The sequence below is a fragment of the Triticum urartu genome, unplaced genomic scaffold (genome assembly GCF_056163025.1).
Source record: "Triticum urartu cultivar PI428250 unplaced genomic scaffold, HENAU_Tu73 scaffold2, whole genome shotgun sequence".
Taxonomy (NCBI): Eukaryota; Viridiplantae; Streptophyta; class Magnoliopsida; order Poales; family Poaceae; genus Triticum; species Triticum urartu.
The window spans coordinates 12,963,401-12,977,458 of NW_028260368.1; the positions used below are offsets into that span (position 1 = coordinate 12,963,401).

At 37.0% G+C, this 14,058-nt stretch overlaps 4 non-coding genes across 4 annotated transcripts; 2 read left to right on the top strand and 2 right to left on the bottom strand.

The window, feature by feature from the left end:
• Positions 1–678: 678 nt before the first annotated feature.
• Positions 679–750, bottom strand: TRNAR-UCU (transfer RNA arginine (anticodon UCU)). The gene has a single exon. It is a non-coding gene; the product is annotated as a tRNA-Arg (tRNA).
• Positions 751–9,369: 8,619 nt separating this feature from the next.
• On the top strand, positions 9,370–9,456 carry TRNAS-GGA (transfer RNA serine (anticodon GGA)). Its single transcript has one exon. It is a non-coding gene; the product is annotated as a tRNA-Ser (tRNA).
• Positions 9,457–10,673: 1,217 nt separating this feature from the next.
• On the bottom strand, positions 10,674–10,746 carry TRNAT-UGU (transfer RNA threonine (anticodon UGU)). Its single transcript has one exon. It is a non-coding gene; the product is annotated as a tRNA-Thr (tRNA).
• Positions 10,747–12,409: 1,663 nt separating this feature from the next.
• Positions 12,410–12,482, top strand: TRNAF-GAA (transfer RNA phenylalanine (anticodon GAA)). The gene has a single exon. It is a non-coding gene; the product is annotated as a tRNA-Phe (tRNA).
• The last annotated feature ends 1,576 nt before the right edge of the window (positions 12,483–14,058 follow it).

Sequence of the window (14,058 nt, forward strand, 5' to 3'; positions counted from 1 at the left end):
GGAGACGTTTCCGCCTATATTCCTACTAATGTAATCTCCATTACAGATGGACAAATATTCTTATCTGCGGATCTATTCAATGCCGGAATTCGACCCGCTATTAATGTGGGTATTTCTGTTTCCAGAGTAGGATCCGCGGCTCAAATTAAAGCCATGAAACAAGTAGCTGGCAAATCAAAATTGGAACTAGCGCAATTCGCAGAGTTACAAGCCTTTGCACAATTCGCCTCTGCTCTCGATAAAACAAGTCAGAATCAATTGGCAAGGGGTCGACGATTAAGGGAATTGCTTAAACAATCCCAGGCAAATCCTCTCCCAGTGGAAGAGCAGATAGCTACTATTTATACCGGAACAAGAGGATATCTTGATTCGTTAGAAATTGAACAGGTAAATAAATTTCTGGATGAGTTACGTAAACATCTAAAAGATACTAAACCTCAATTCCAAGAAATTATATCTTCTAGCAAGACATTCACCGAGCAAGCGGAAATCCTTTTGAAGGAAGCTATTCAGGAACAGCTGGAACGGTTTTCTCTTCAGTAACAAATAAATTTTGCATGTCTACTCTTGTTAGTAGAATAGGAATCGTTGAGAAAGCTTTTTCATTTGAATCATGCAAAAAAGTTTTCTTTGTTTTTAGTTTAGTATAGTTATTTAAAGAATAGATAGAAATAAGATTGCGTCCAATAGGATTTGAACCTATACCAAAGGTTTAGAAGACCTCTGTCCTATCCATTAGACAATGGACGCTTTTCTTTCATATTTTATTCTTTCTTTTATTTTTTTGCTTCTTCCGAGAAAAAACTGTTAGACCAAAACTCTTTTAGGAAATCAAAAAATCCAGATACAAATGCATGATGTATATATTATATCATGCATATATCATAAAGAAGGAGTATGGAGGCGGTAGTGGGAATCGAACCCGCAACCCCAAGGTTATGAGCCTTATGAGCTACCAAACTGCTCTATACTCTTAAACTAAAGAGGGGTAACTAGTGGATAAAAGAGGGTTGGATACGCCCCTCTACCAATATCTATACAAATAGAATAGTCCATTTATACAGAATGGTAAAGAGGGCTCCTCTATGATTATCAATTCCAGAAATCCATACAAATACGAAAGGGTATTTTATCCTTACCAACTGGATCTTGTTGCACCCGGTAACAAACATTCATAAACCATTTCTCGAAGTACGTGTCCGGATAGCCCAAAATGTCGATAGTTAGCTCTAGGTCTTCCGGTCAAAAAACAACGTCGATGAAGGCGTGTAGGTGCACTATTACGCGGTAGGGATTGCAATTTTTCTCGCATTTTCGTTTTTTCACTCAAACTCAAGGGAGAAACTTTGCTTCTTATCTTTTTTTTTAAAGATTGACGAATCAAATGATATTTCTGTTCTAATTTCTGCCGCTTCTTCTCCCTCTGAATCAAACTTTTTTTTGCCATAATGTGTCGTTGCTATTATTACCAAGTATACGGTTCTAATCCTAGATGGAAAAATAAATAGAAAAAGAAATCTAAAAAGGCAGATCCTCCCTCTCTATCAAGAGTAATGAACTAGGTGCTGATACAGTACAAAAAAACAAACTAAATTAACCAAACTTGCCTGATGTTGAGGCAATCAAGAAAGCTGCATAAGTGAATATATAACCCACGGAAAAGTGAGCTAATCCAACCAATCTTGCTTGCACAATGGAAAGAGCCACGGGCTTATCTCTCCAGCGAATTAAATTAGCTAAAGGTGTGCGTTCATGAGCCCATGCTAAAGTCTCAATTAATTCCTGCCAATACCCCCGCCAGGAAATTAAGAACATAAATCCAGTAGCCCAAACAAGATGTCCAAATAAGAACATCCACGCCCATACCGATAAACTATTCATCCCAAAAGGATTATATCCATTGATAAGTTGTGAAGAGTTTAACCATAGGTAATCTCTTAACCATCCCATCAAATAAGTGGAGGATTCATTAAATTGTGAAACGTTGCCCTGCCATAATGTGATATGTTTCCAATGCCAATAAAAAGTAACCCACCCAATGGTATTTAACATCCAGAAAACTGCCAAATAAAATGCGTCCCAAGCAGAAATATCACAAGTACCGCCGCGCCCTGGGCCGTCACAAGGAAAACTATATCCAAAATCCTTTTTATCTGGCATTAATTTGGAACCGCGTGCATCTAAAGCGCCCTTTACTAAAATCAATGTAGTTGTATGCAAACCTAGAGCAATAGCATGATGAACCAAGAAATCCCCAGGTCCTATTGTTAAGAAAAGCGAATTACTATTCTCATTAACAGCATTCAACCATCCGGGCAACCATAGGCTTCGACCCGCATTGAAAGCGGGGCCATTCGTTGAAGATAAGAGTATATCGAACCCATATGTCGTCTTGCCATGAGCAGATTGTATCCATTGGGCAAATATAGGTTCGATCAAGATTTGCTTTTCTGGAGTACCAAAAGCAAGCATGACGTCGTTATGAACATAAAGGCCCAAGGTATGGAATCCTAGAAAGAGGCTAGCCCAACTTAAATGAGATATGATAGCTTCTTTATGGTCTAACATTCTTGCCAATACATTATCCTCATTCTGTTCCGGATTGTAATCCCTAATGAAAAAAATAGCTCCATGAGCAAAAGCCCCTGTCATGATGAACCCTGCAATATATTGGTGATGAGTATATAAAGCAGCTTGAGTAGTAAAGTCTTGTGCTATGAATGCATAAGGAGGTAAAGAGTACATATGTTGAGCTACTAAGGAAGTAATAACCCCTAAAGAAGCTAGAGCAAGACCTAACTGAAAATGAATCGAATTGTTGATTGTGTCATAAAGGCCCTTATGCCCACGCCCTAATCGACCCCCCGGAGGAGTATGCGCTTCTAAAAGATCTTTAATACTGTGCCCAATTCCGAAGTTAGTTCGATACATGTGACCGGCAATGAGAAAAATAAATGCAATAGCTAAATGATGGTGAGCCATATCGGTCAGCCACAAACTTTGTGTTTGTGGATGGAATCCCCCAAGAAGAGTTAGAATGGCAGTTCCCGCTCCTTGAGCGGTACCAAATAAATGATTACTCGAATCAGGGTTTTGGGCATAAAGATTCCATTGACCCGTCAAAAGGGGTCCCAACCCCTGGGGATAGGGTAATACATCTAAGAAATTATTCCATCGAACGTACTCCCCCCTGGATGCGGGAATAGCAACATGAACTAAATGTCCTGTCCAAGCCAAAGAACTTACCCCGAAAAGTCCTGACAAATGATGATTGAGACGAGATTCCGCGTTTTTGAACCACGAAAGGCTTGGTTTCCATTTGGGTTGTAGATGTAACCAACCCGCTATTAAGGACAGCGTAGAAAGAAATAATAGAAAAAGAGCTCCAGTATAAAGATCCTCATTGGTGCGTAATCCTATTGTATACCACCACTGATAAACTCCAGAATAAGCAATATTCACTGGACCAGCAGCACCTCCTCGAGTAAAGGCTTCCACAGCGGGTTGACCAAAATGAGGATCCCAAATCGCATGAGCAATAGGTCTTACGTGTAAAGGATCCTGTATCCATGATTCAAAATTTCCTTGCCAAGCTACATGAAACAGATTTCCGGACGTCCATAGAAAGATTATTGCTAATTGCCCAAAGTGAGAAGCAAAAATGTTCTGATAAAGACGTTCTTCAGTAATATCATCATGACTTTCGAAATCATGTGCGGTAGCAATACCAAACCAAATACGACGAGTAGTGGGGTCCTGAGCTAAGCCTTGGCTAAACCTGGGAAATCTTAATTCCATAATGCCTTTCAAATCCTCCTAGCCACTATCCTACTGCAATAATTCTCGCTAAGAAGAATGCCCATGTCGTGGCAATTCCACCCAGAAGGTAATGGGTTACTCCTACAGCGCGTCCTTGTATAATGCTCAAGGCTCTAGGCTGAGTAGCAGGAGCAACTTTTAATTTGTTATGAGCCCAAACGATAGATTCAATGAGTTCTTGCCAATAACCACGGCCGCTGAATAAAAACATTAAACTGAAGGCCCAGACAAAATGAGCACCTAAGAAAAAAAGACCATATGCAGATAATGAAGAACCATAAGACTGAATGACTTGCGATGCCTGTGCCCACAAGAAATCTCGAAGCCACCCATTAATCGTAATGGAACTCTGTGCAAAGTTTCCCCCTGTAATATGAGTTACCACCCCTTGATCACTTATAGTACCCCAAACATCCGACTGCATTTTCCAACTGAAATGGAAAATGACTACCGAAATTGCATTGTACATCCAGAATAAACCTAAGAAAACATGATCCCAGGCGGATACTTGACATGTTCCCCCTCGGCCAGGCCCATCGCAAGGAAAGCGAAAACCTAGATTTGCTTTATCGGGTATCAAACGGGAACTCCGAGCAAATAAAACACCTTTCAAAAGTATTAATACAGTCACATGTATGGTAAATGCATGAATGTGATGGACTAAAAAATCTGCGGTTCCTAATGGAATAGGTAACAAAGCCACTTTGCCACCTACTGCTACTAACTCGCCGCCTCCCCACGTTAAGCTAGTACTTGTTGTTGCACCAGGAGCTGTTACGCCAGGCGCAGTAGCATGGATATTTTGTACCCATTGAGCAAAGATAGGTTGTAATTGTATGGCAGTATCCGAAAACATATCTTGTGGACGGCCTAAAGCACTCATGGTATCATTATGAATGTACAAGCCAAAACTGTGAAAACCTAGAAATATACATACCCAGTTAAGGTGGGATATGATTGCATCGCGGTGTCTAAGGACGCGATCTAATAGATCGTTGTATCGAGTAGTTGGATCATAGTCTCTTACCATAAAAATTGCTGCATGTGCAGCAGCACCGACTATTAGAAATCCGCCAATCCACATGTGGTGTGTGAACAAGGAAAGTTGTGTACCATAGTCAGTAGCTAGGTATGGATAGGGAGGCATAGAATACATATGATGAGCTACAACAATGGTTGTAGAGCCTAGCATAGCTAGGTTAAGAGATAATTGAGCATGCCATGACGTTGTTAAGATTTCATAAAGACCCTTATGGCCTTGTCCTGTAAATGGGCCCTTGTGAGCCTCCAAAATATCTTTAAGTCCATGGCCAATACCCCAATTGGTCCTATACATATGACCTGCGATTAGGAAAAGAATAGCAATAGCTAAATGATGGTGCGCAATATCGGTCAGCCAGAGACCACCGGTTACTGGATCTAGTCCTCCGCGAAAAGTCAGAAATTCTGCGTATTTGGACCAATTTAAAGTGAAAAAAGGGGTTGCTCCTTCGGCAAAACTAGGATAAAGTTGAGCCAAAAGGTCCCGATTCAAGATAAATTCATGAGGAAGTGGTATCTCTTTAGGATCCACCCCAGCGTCAAGAAATTGGTTAATTGGTAAAGATACATGAATTTGGTGCCCCGCCCAAGAAAGAGACCCAAGTCCTAATAATCCCGCTAAGTGGTGATTCAACATGGATTCTACATCTTGGAACCAGGCCAATTTGGGAGCGGCTTTGTGATAATGGAACCAACCAGCAAAAAGCATTAACGCTGCAAAAATCAATGCACCAATTGCAGTACAATAGAGTTGTAATTCACTAGTTATTCCAGATGCTCGCCAAAGCTGAAAAAAACCAGAGGTTATTTGGATTCCTCGGAAACCCCCGCCTACATCACCATTCAATATTTCTTGCCCTACTATAGGCCAAACTACCTGAGCACTGGGTCCAATGTGAGTAGGATCACTTAGCCATGCTTCATAATTGGAAAAACGGGCGCCATGAAAGTACATGCCACTCAACCAAAGAAAGATAATGGAAAGTTGCCCGAAATGAGCACTAAAGACTTTTCGAGAAATCTCCTCCAAATCACCAGTATGACTATCGAAATCGTGAGCATCAGCATGTAGGTTCCAGATCCAAGTGGTAGTATCAGGGCCCTTAGCTAGTGTTCTTGAGAAATGGCCGGGTCTGGCCCATTCCTCAAAAGATGTTTTTACAGGATCCCTATCCACAACAATTTTTACTTCTGGTTCCGGCGAACGAATAATCATTAAGTCCTCCTCTTTCCGGACAAGACATACAAAGAGACCCGCCAACTGTCTTTTTAGTGAATCTTTGAAAGATATATATTTTGAAAGATAGATTTTGAAAGATAGATTTTGAAAGATAGATATTGTGATTAGTTCTTTTCTTTACTATCTACCATCCTTCTATTTTTTTTTTAGTTATTCACTGGAGCAATTATATATTGAAGTCAATCCGAGGCAAGTGTTCGGGTCTATTATGACATAAAGATTAGGTGCCTAACGGACATTGTTTATCTTGAAAAACAAATATTTCTCGACGTAAGAAAAAAATCTTTTTTATTTTTAATTTAAGAAACTAGTGTATTTTTTTTGAGGGCATAAGCTCCTATCTATATCTACTTTCCTTGAGCATAATATAGGGTTTTTTATTTGATTCTAAATTCCAAGATAACTCATTAGAATTATTAATAAGATGGTCCTAATATATTAGCAATATTTAGATTGCCCCCTCTTTTTATTCACTTTATTACTTCTATTCTAGACCCTATCCCTATGGTTTATTCTTATGAAATATCATATAAAATAGAAGGTATAAGAAATGGATATAATGAAATTCTTGATTCGATCTTACGACCTAATTTATTTGATTAATGGATCAACAACCAAACCACCCATTTTATGAAAAAGAAGGAGCATGGTCTTATTCAAATTCAAAGCGCTTCGTAATCTTCAACCAGTTCTGTGCTTCAATATAATTTCCCGGAGTAAGCGCTATAGCTTGTTTCCAATATTCAGCAGCTTGATCAAACCAAGCTTCCGCAATTTCCGAATCACCCTGTAGAATGGCCTGTTCTCCTCGGTCGGAATAGGAAGTTCCTTCCCTTAGAACCGTACTTGAGAGTTTCCTACCTCATACGGCTCAGAAATTGCTATCTGAATTTCCCCTATCTTAACTGAATTCGATTTATCAAAAATCGATCCAATTTGTTCTTGGGTTAAGCAGAAGAAATTAATTACCTAAGTTTCAAACCCTAATTTTTATCAATAATCAGTTTGATCTTTTTTCCCACCTTCAGAAGAATGAAGCATAGATAGATATAGAGCCTTCGTTCAAATTTTCTGAGAGGTAACTATCCCGGTTTCATATATGAAATCTCTATAGAATCCTTGAAAAAGACTTTTTTCCATAAGAAAGAAAAAAGAACTTACTATCTTTGGGATCTGATACTACACCGCTGCTTAATCCCTTAGTGGATCGGCTCTATTACATAAGCGGATTCCTAAATTTTGCCCCATATCATGGGATAAGTAAGCAGTTTTTTTTAGTTGTATCGACCCAGTCGCTCACTAATTGATCTTTACGGTGCTTTCTCTATCAATTTGAGAAACTTTATCCATAGAGTAGTAGTATAGGCCATACTTTCTTCGTTTTTTGATTCTCGTGAAGTGTCCTTCCTTCCTACAGCTGATAGGGAAAAATCGTTGTTTTTACGATCCCTATGTAGAAAGCCCTTTTTTTCTAGTATTTACTAGAAAATTTGATCCTCTCTTTTTTTTTTTTCTTTCTATAGTGGAGATAGTCGCACGTAATGACAGATCACGGCCATATTATTAAAAGCTTGCGGTAAGAAGGGGTTTCGTTCTAGTGCCCGGAAATAATATTCCAAAGCCTTTGTATGCTCTCCATTGCTTGTGTGTATAAGGCCTATGTTATAGAGTATATAACTTCGATCATAGGGATCGATTTCTAGTCGCGTAGCTTCATAATAATTTTGCAAAGCTTCCGCATAATTTCCTTCGGATTGAGCCAACATCCGTTACGGTCGTTCATTCTATTCAAAAAATCTCCGTTCCAAAACCGTACATGAGGTTTTCATCTCATACGGCTCCTCCCTTCTGTACATAATAGTACTAAGCGAAATAATCTATAGAATCAAAATAGAATTAGTCCCGTCTCATTATGAACCGAAAGGGGCTGGTATTTTTCCAAGAAATCTCTAGCCAACCTTCCCACAAGAGGTTTTTCTTAACACCAATGAATTCTATTAATGCTAGAGGAAAACGATAGCTCCAATAATTTCTTTGTTCTCAACGCCTCCTATTTAGAGGAATTAGCTACTTCAACGATCTTTGATGGTTATAGGGGTATCCAAAGTACAAACCTGATGGTTGTTTGTTATCCCAACCATTCTTCCCAGCCCTGATACCGATCAGGAAAGGGGTAATTTCTAACAAAGTTTTTCTCTTGTTGATTCCTATTTCTAGGTGTAGTGCTTTTCTCCCCTATGCTGCCTACGGATACTAATAGAGTAGGATTGGCCTGTAATCCATACCATACCATATCCTGTAGGTGTAACCTTTCGCTCAATACTCAAATCTACAATTGAAGTATCTGAAGCCGCATCAATCGAGGATACACGACGGAAGGAATTGTTAGTTCGCCTCACCTTCCCGAAGCGTGGGTTTGTTTGCTTTACAAATTTGGTTCTCTCTATGCCAACCCCCCTCTCTTTTTCGTAAGACTGAGGTATAGGTAGGGCTAAAAAAAAGCAAAAAAAAGAGTCAAATCGCACCATCTCTATAATAAGTAAATGCCTTTTTTTCTCCTGAGGTTGTCGGAATTATTCGCAATAAAATATTGGCTACAATTGAGGAGGTCTTATCAATGAAATTTCCATTTCCACGGGATCTAGGCATAATTCCCAACCCATTCTATATAGAATTGTTTTCATTCCTTCACAAAATAACATAAAAACAAACACATTCGATTCTTATAATTATAAATAGATTGATCCATATGCTCTACTCTAAATCCATATGCTTTAAATGGATAAGAGAGATATGGATTTTCCGCTCAGCTCAAATTGTATCCTTTTCCTTCTGCTTGGACACGAAGAGATATGAAATATTTGACTAAGACTGGATTTCATTCCACTTTCCTATTTCTGAACAACAACTTATGTTATCAACTATTTCGTGTTTTCAAAGTTATTAATTGTCTCATACCCTATTTTTGATTTCGATAGTATGGTGTAGCGTATCTTATGCAAACGGAATTCTAAGGTTTCTTTATTTTATTATGCAATAAGAAGAATTCTTCCATTTTCTTTTTCTTTAGTTGCGGGAAAACCCAAATTAAAACTTTTATTTTATAGCGAGCGCAATTTCTAGTAAAAAATCCTGTATCCTTCCACTTAGATCAAAAGGAATTTTTCCAATAGAACTATGGAACCCCCGAGTGGTTGCGGTTGTACCTGTACTGCAGGAATAAGAAAACTCGCTATTCACTCAGTTTATTTTCCATAATAAGTTATGTAGGAGAGATGGCCGAGCGGTTCAAGGCGTAGCATTGGAACTGCTATGTAGACTTTTGTTTACCGAGGGTTCGAATCCCTCTCTTTCCGTTTTTCTTAATTCATCAACGTTAAGGATCACAATGTATCAAATCAAATAACAATTTTTTCCAGCAATAATATAATATCTTATATTATCTTATTTTGATTTAATAGAAATTAGAAATTCTCTATAGCAAATTACTGTGGTATGTAAAATACACATAGAGGAAAAAAGAAAAAAGGATCCTAATCCTAGGGTTAATCAATTTTAGCTAGTTGATGGGAAAATACAAATTAATGGTAATGGTCTTAGGGCGATTTAGTTCGGGGAAAGGGGAAGGGGAAGAAAATTCTATGAACCTTTCCTTTTTTCGTTAAGTTCAAGTCTGACGAGAGTAATATTCTACAACTAACAACTCATTTATTTTGAGACCGACCCACTTCCTATCTAGGATTTTATTTACTAGTCCTTTATATTCCAACGTGTCAATCGCCAAATGCTTTGGCAATTTCCCCGGGTCCGATGAAGCAATATAATTTTGAACCAGACCTTTTGATCTTTGGTTATCTTTCGTAGTAATAATATCTCGGGGTTTGCAACGAAAACTTGGTATATTGACTATACGACCATTAACTAAAATATGTCTATGGTTGACTAATTGGCGGGCCCCAGGAATGGTTGAAGCCATACCCAATCGAAAAAGGATATTATCCAAACGCATTTCAAGTAATTGTAGTAAAACCTGGCCTGTTGACCTTTTTGCTTTTCCAGCGATATGTACATATCTAAGTAATTGTCGTTCTGTCAGACCATAATGAAAACGCAATTTCTGTTTTTCTTGAAGACGAATACGATATTGCTCCTTTTTCCCAGAATTGAATTTTTTTTTAAGATTACTTCCGGATTTAGGTGTTTTTCTAGTGAGTCCTGGTAAAGCTCCCAGACGGCGTATTTTTTTTAAACGAGGTCCTCGATAACGGGACATGAAGACTCCTTTTTTTATTTTATTGAAATTTCATTTTACACAATTAATTTCATTGTATTTACATTACAGAATACATCGAAATTAAAACTGAATTAAACTACAGGATAAACAGAGTAAAATCAACTAAAGTACCCCAAAAAATGGAATTTCATCAAAATCTTTTTTTTTTGTATATATATTATTTATTTTTGTTTTGTATCTAGCAAAATTGTAAGGTAAAAAACATAAAAGATCCTGGATTCTCCATTTAATTCGGAAAAAAAGAGATTCTTGTTCGTAGAACATCGATAGAGAAAAAAAAGCCGACTATCGGATTTGAACCGATGACCCTCGCATTACAAATGCGATGCTCTAACCTCTGAGCTAAGTGGGCTTACATAACGGAAATAGTGTAACAAATAGAAATAGGTATAGTATAGGAAATCCGTAAATCTCAGATATTAGTTATTAATCTTAGCTATAACTAGTTCTAAATTTGAAGTTAAACTTATAAAAATAAAAAAATACTAAAACTTCTTAAAGATAAAGTTAGCTTGATATGCTTAACTATAGGATATTAAAAAATAAAATTATAGAATTTATTGGTATTTTCATTCGATCATTATAGACTTTATTATTTGTTAATAATTTGAGGATTAATATTTCACTAAGGGGAACATAGAGTCAGAGTAAATAAAATTGCTAATTCTGATTAGAAAAAAAGAATAAATATCAAGCGTTATAGTATAATTTTGAATACTATAAAAAAGTAAGACGGGAGGTGGGGGAGATAAAAACTTTTGGATATATTGATTCGGATTGAATTGCAAATACATCAAGGATAGAATCAATTCAATTCTGAATTGCAAATAAGCAAGCGAGGTCTCTCAAATAGAGTCGAACTGAACTGCTAGACTACGTTGAGTGATGAACTCAATGATTCAAAAAAAAAACTAAGAGATGGATGAAATTACACAAGGAATCCTGGTCTCAAAGAAGAGGGAAATGGGGATATGGCGAAATCGGTAGACGCTACGGACTTGATTGTATTGAGCCTTGGTATGGAAACCTGCTAAGTGGTAACTTCCAAATTCAGAGAAACCCTGGAATTAAAAAAGGGCAATCCCTGAGCCAAATCGTGTTTTGAGAAAACAAGGGGTTCTCGAACTAGAATACAAAGGAAAAGGATAGGTGCAGAGACTCAATGGAAGCTGTTCTAACGAATCGAGTTAATTACGTTGTGTTGTTAGTGGAATTCCTTCTAGTTCTAAATTAGAGAAAGAGGGGTTTTATACCTTATACATTTAATAAACACGTATAGATACTGACATAGCAAACGATTAATCACAGAACTCATATTATATTCTAATTATAATATAGGTTCTTTATCTTTTTTAAAATGAAATTAGAAATGATAATGATTATGAAATAAAAAACTCATATCATAATTTTTTTTTTTCATTATTGTGAATCCACTCCAATCGAATATTGAATAATCAAATTCTTCAATTAAAATTCAAAGTTTTCGAGATCTTTAAAAAAGTGGATTAATCGGACGAGGACAAAGAGAGAGTCCCATTCTACATGTCAATACTGACAACAATGAAATTTCTAGTAAAAGAAAATCCGTCGACTTTATAAGTTGTGAGGGTTCAAGTCCCTCTATCCCCAAATCCTCTTTTATTCCCTAACTATACTATATTATTATTATTTATCCTCTTTTTTTTTTTCTTTTTATCAATGCACTTTTTTTTCTTTTTATCAATGCAATGGGTTTAAGATTCATTAGCTTTCTCATTCTACTCTTTCACAAAGAATGCGAAGAGAACTCAATGGATCTTATCCTATTCATTGAATAGATTTCTTTTTTATTAGAGTATCGGCAAGAAATCTTGGTTATTCACTCTATTTTTAAGTTTTATTTAAGTAAACCATGCACAATGCATAGGACTACCCCCCCCATTTTCAAATTTAAAATTTGAAATACTTTAATTAATTTTTAGTCCTTTTAATTGACATAGATACAAATACTCTACTAGGATGATGCACAAGAAAAGGTCAGGATAGCTCAGTTGGTAGAGCAGAGGACTGAAAATCCTCGTGTCACCAGTTCAAATCTGGTTCCTGGCAGAGAAAAAAAAAAAAAAGATCCACCGAATAGGTATTGATCCAAATACCTCGAGATGGATTGTGATACATATTCATTAATAATAGTTATTCATCTAAGTGGATAAATCTATAATATAAATATAGAGGCACTTCTTTTCTTTTTAAAGAAGTTTTAAAATATATCTTTTCTTTATGATAAAGAAGGGGGTGAGATTCCCCTTTATTTTTTTGCGTTTCTTAATTTTGTATTCCGCTATTCCGACGAATATTTTTTTAGTCTTGCTTATCTTTATCGTATCTTATTTTCCTAGTTGTGCTAAGTAATGTGCGCGGTACAAAGTTCCTGGTAGAGAACTTCTTTGAGTCATCCTATTTTTCTGTTCATATGAAGGAAATTAATATGCGATTTTCAAAATAGGGGAATCCAAATGAAACCCTTTTTTTGCTCAGTCTATCTGGAATGCTTTTGTATAATTAGGAATTAATTATAAATAGGTATTCCGTTTCATCTAGGAAAAGAACCTAAAAATATTCCTTGACTTGAATAAAATCTGGAGTTGTGTTGTATAAGTGAGCATGAATTTCTTATCATTCAATGAGCATCTTGTATTTCATAAAAATTGGGGGTTATATAATCCTTACGTAAGGGCCAGCCTATCCAACTTTCAGGCATTAGGATACGTTTAAGGCGCGGATGATTATCATAAGAGATTCCCACCATATCATAAGATTCGCGTTCTTGAAAATTCGGCACTTCTCCAAATCCAGAAGACAGACGGAATTCTAGGATTATCCTTTTGGGCAAAGACTTTTATGCAGACTTCTTCTGGATTTTCTATACCATATTGTATTCTCGTAAGATGATACACGCTAGCTAAAGATCCACCGGGTGCTACATCATAAGCACATTGGGAGCGTAAATAATTGTAACCATATACATATAAAATGACAGCAATGGAATCCAATCCCCTGCTTTTATTTGTAAAGTCTCTATTCCTCGGTGATCAAAGCCACAGATCTATGAACCACCTCATGTTTGACTAGCCAATTAGATAACCAACCCTGCTGCATTGTCTTCATCTCTCCCTCTTTGTATAAATATTTCACATTTCGGATGCAAGTTTGAAAGATTGCCCTGCTTTTTATTTTTCTACACAAAAGAGCCCCTCTCCTAATTCACTAATTTGTAGGAAGGTACTGAACTTTTGGATTGAAAAAAGTTTCAGAAGATATATCTAATGTAGATGGTGATTGATAGAGCAATTCTTGCTCATAAGTCCTGTATGAGTACTGCGCCTAACATAAAGCTTGTGACTGGTAGTAAAACATCTATTTTTATTTTGAGATAGAGTTTGATCCTCAACTATTTCTCGCGATATCTTCTTACGAAGTTTTGTTAGGGCATCTATAACTGCCTCCGGTTTAGGTGGGCAGCCCGGCAAGTAGACTCCACAGGAATTAACTTATCAACTCCCCGAACAGTACTATAGGAATCCGTACTGAACATTCCCCTGTAATAGTACAGGCTCCCATAGCAATGACGTATTTTGGTTCAGGCATTTGCTCGTATAATCTCACTAAAGAGGGAGCCATTTTT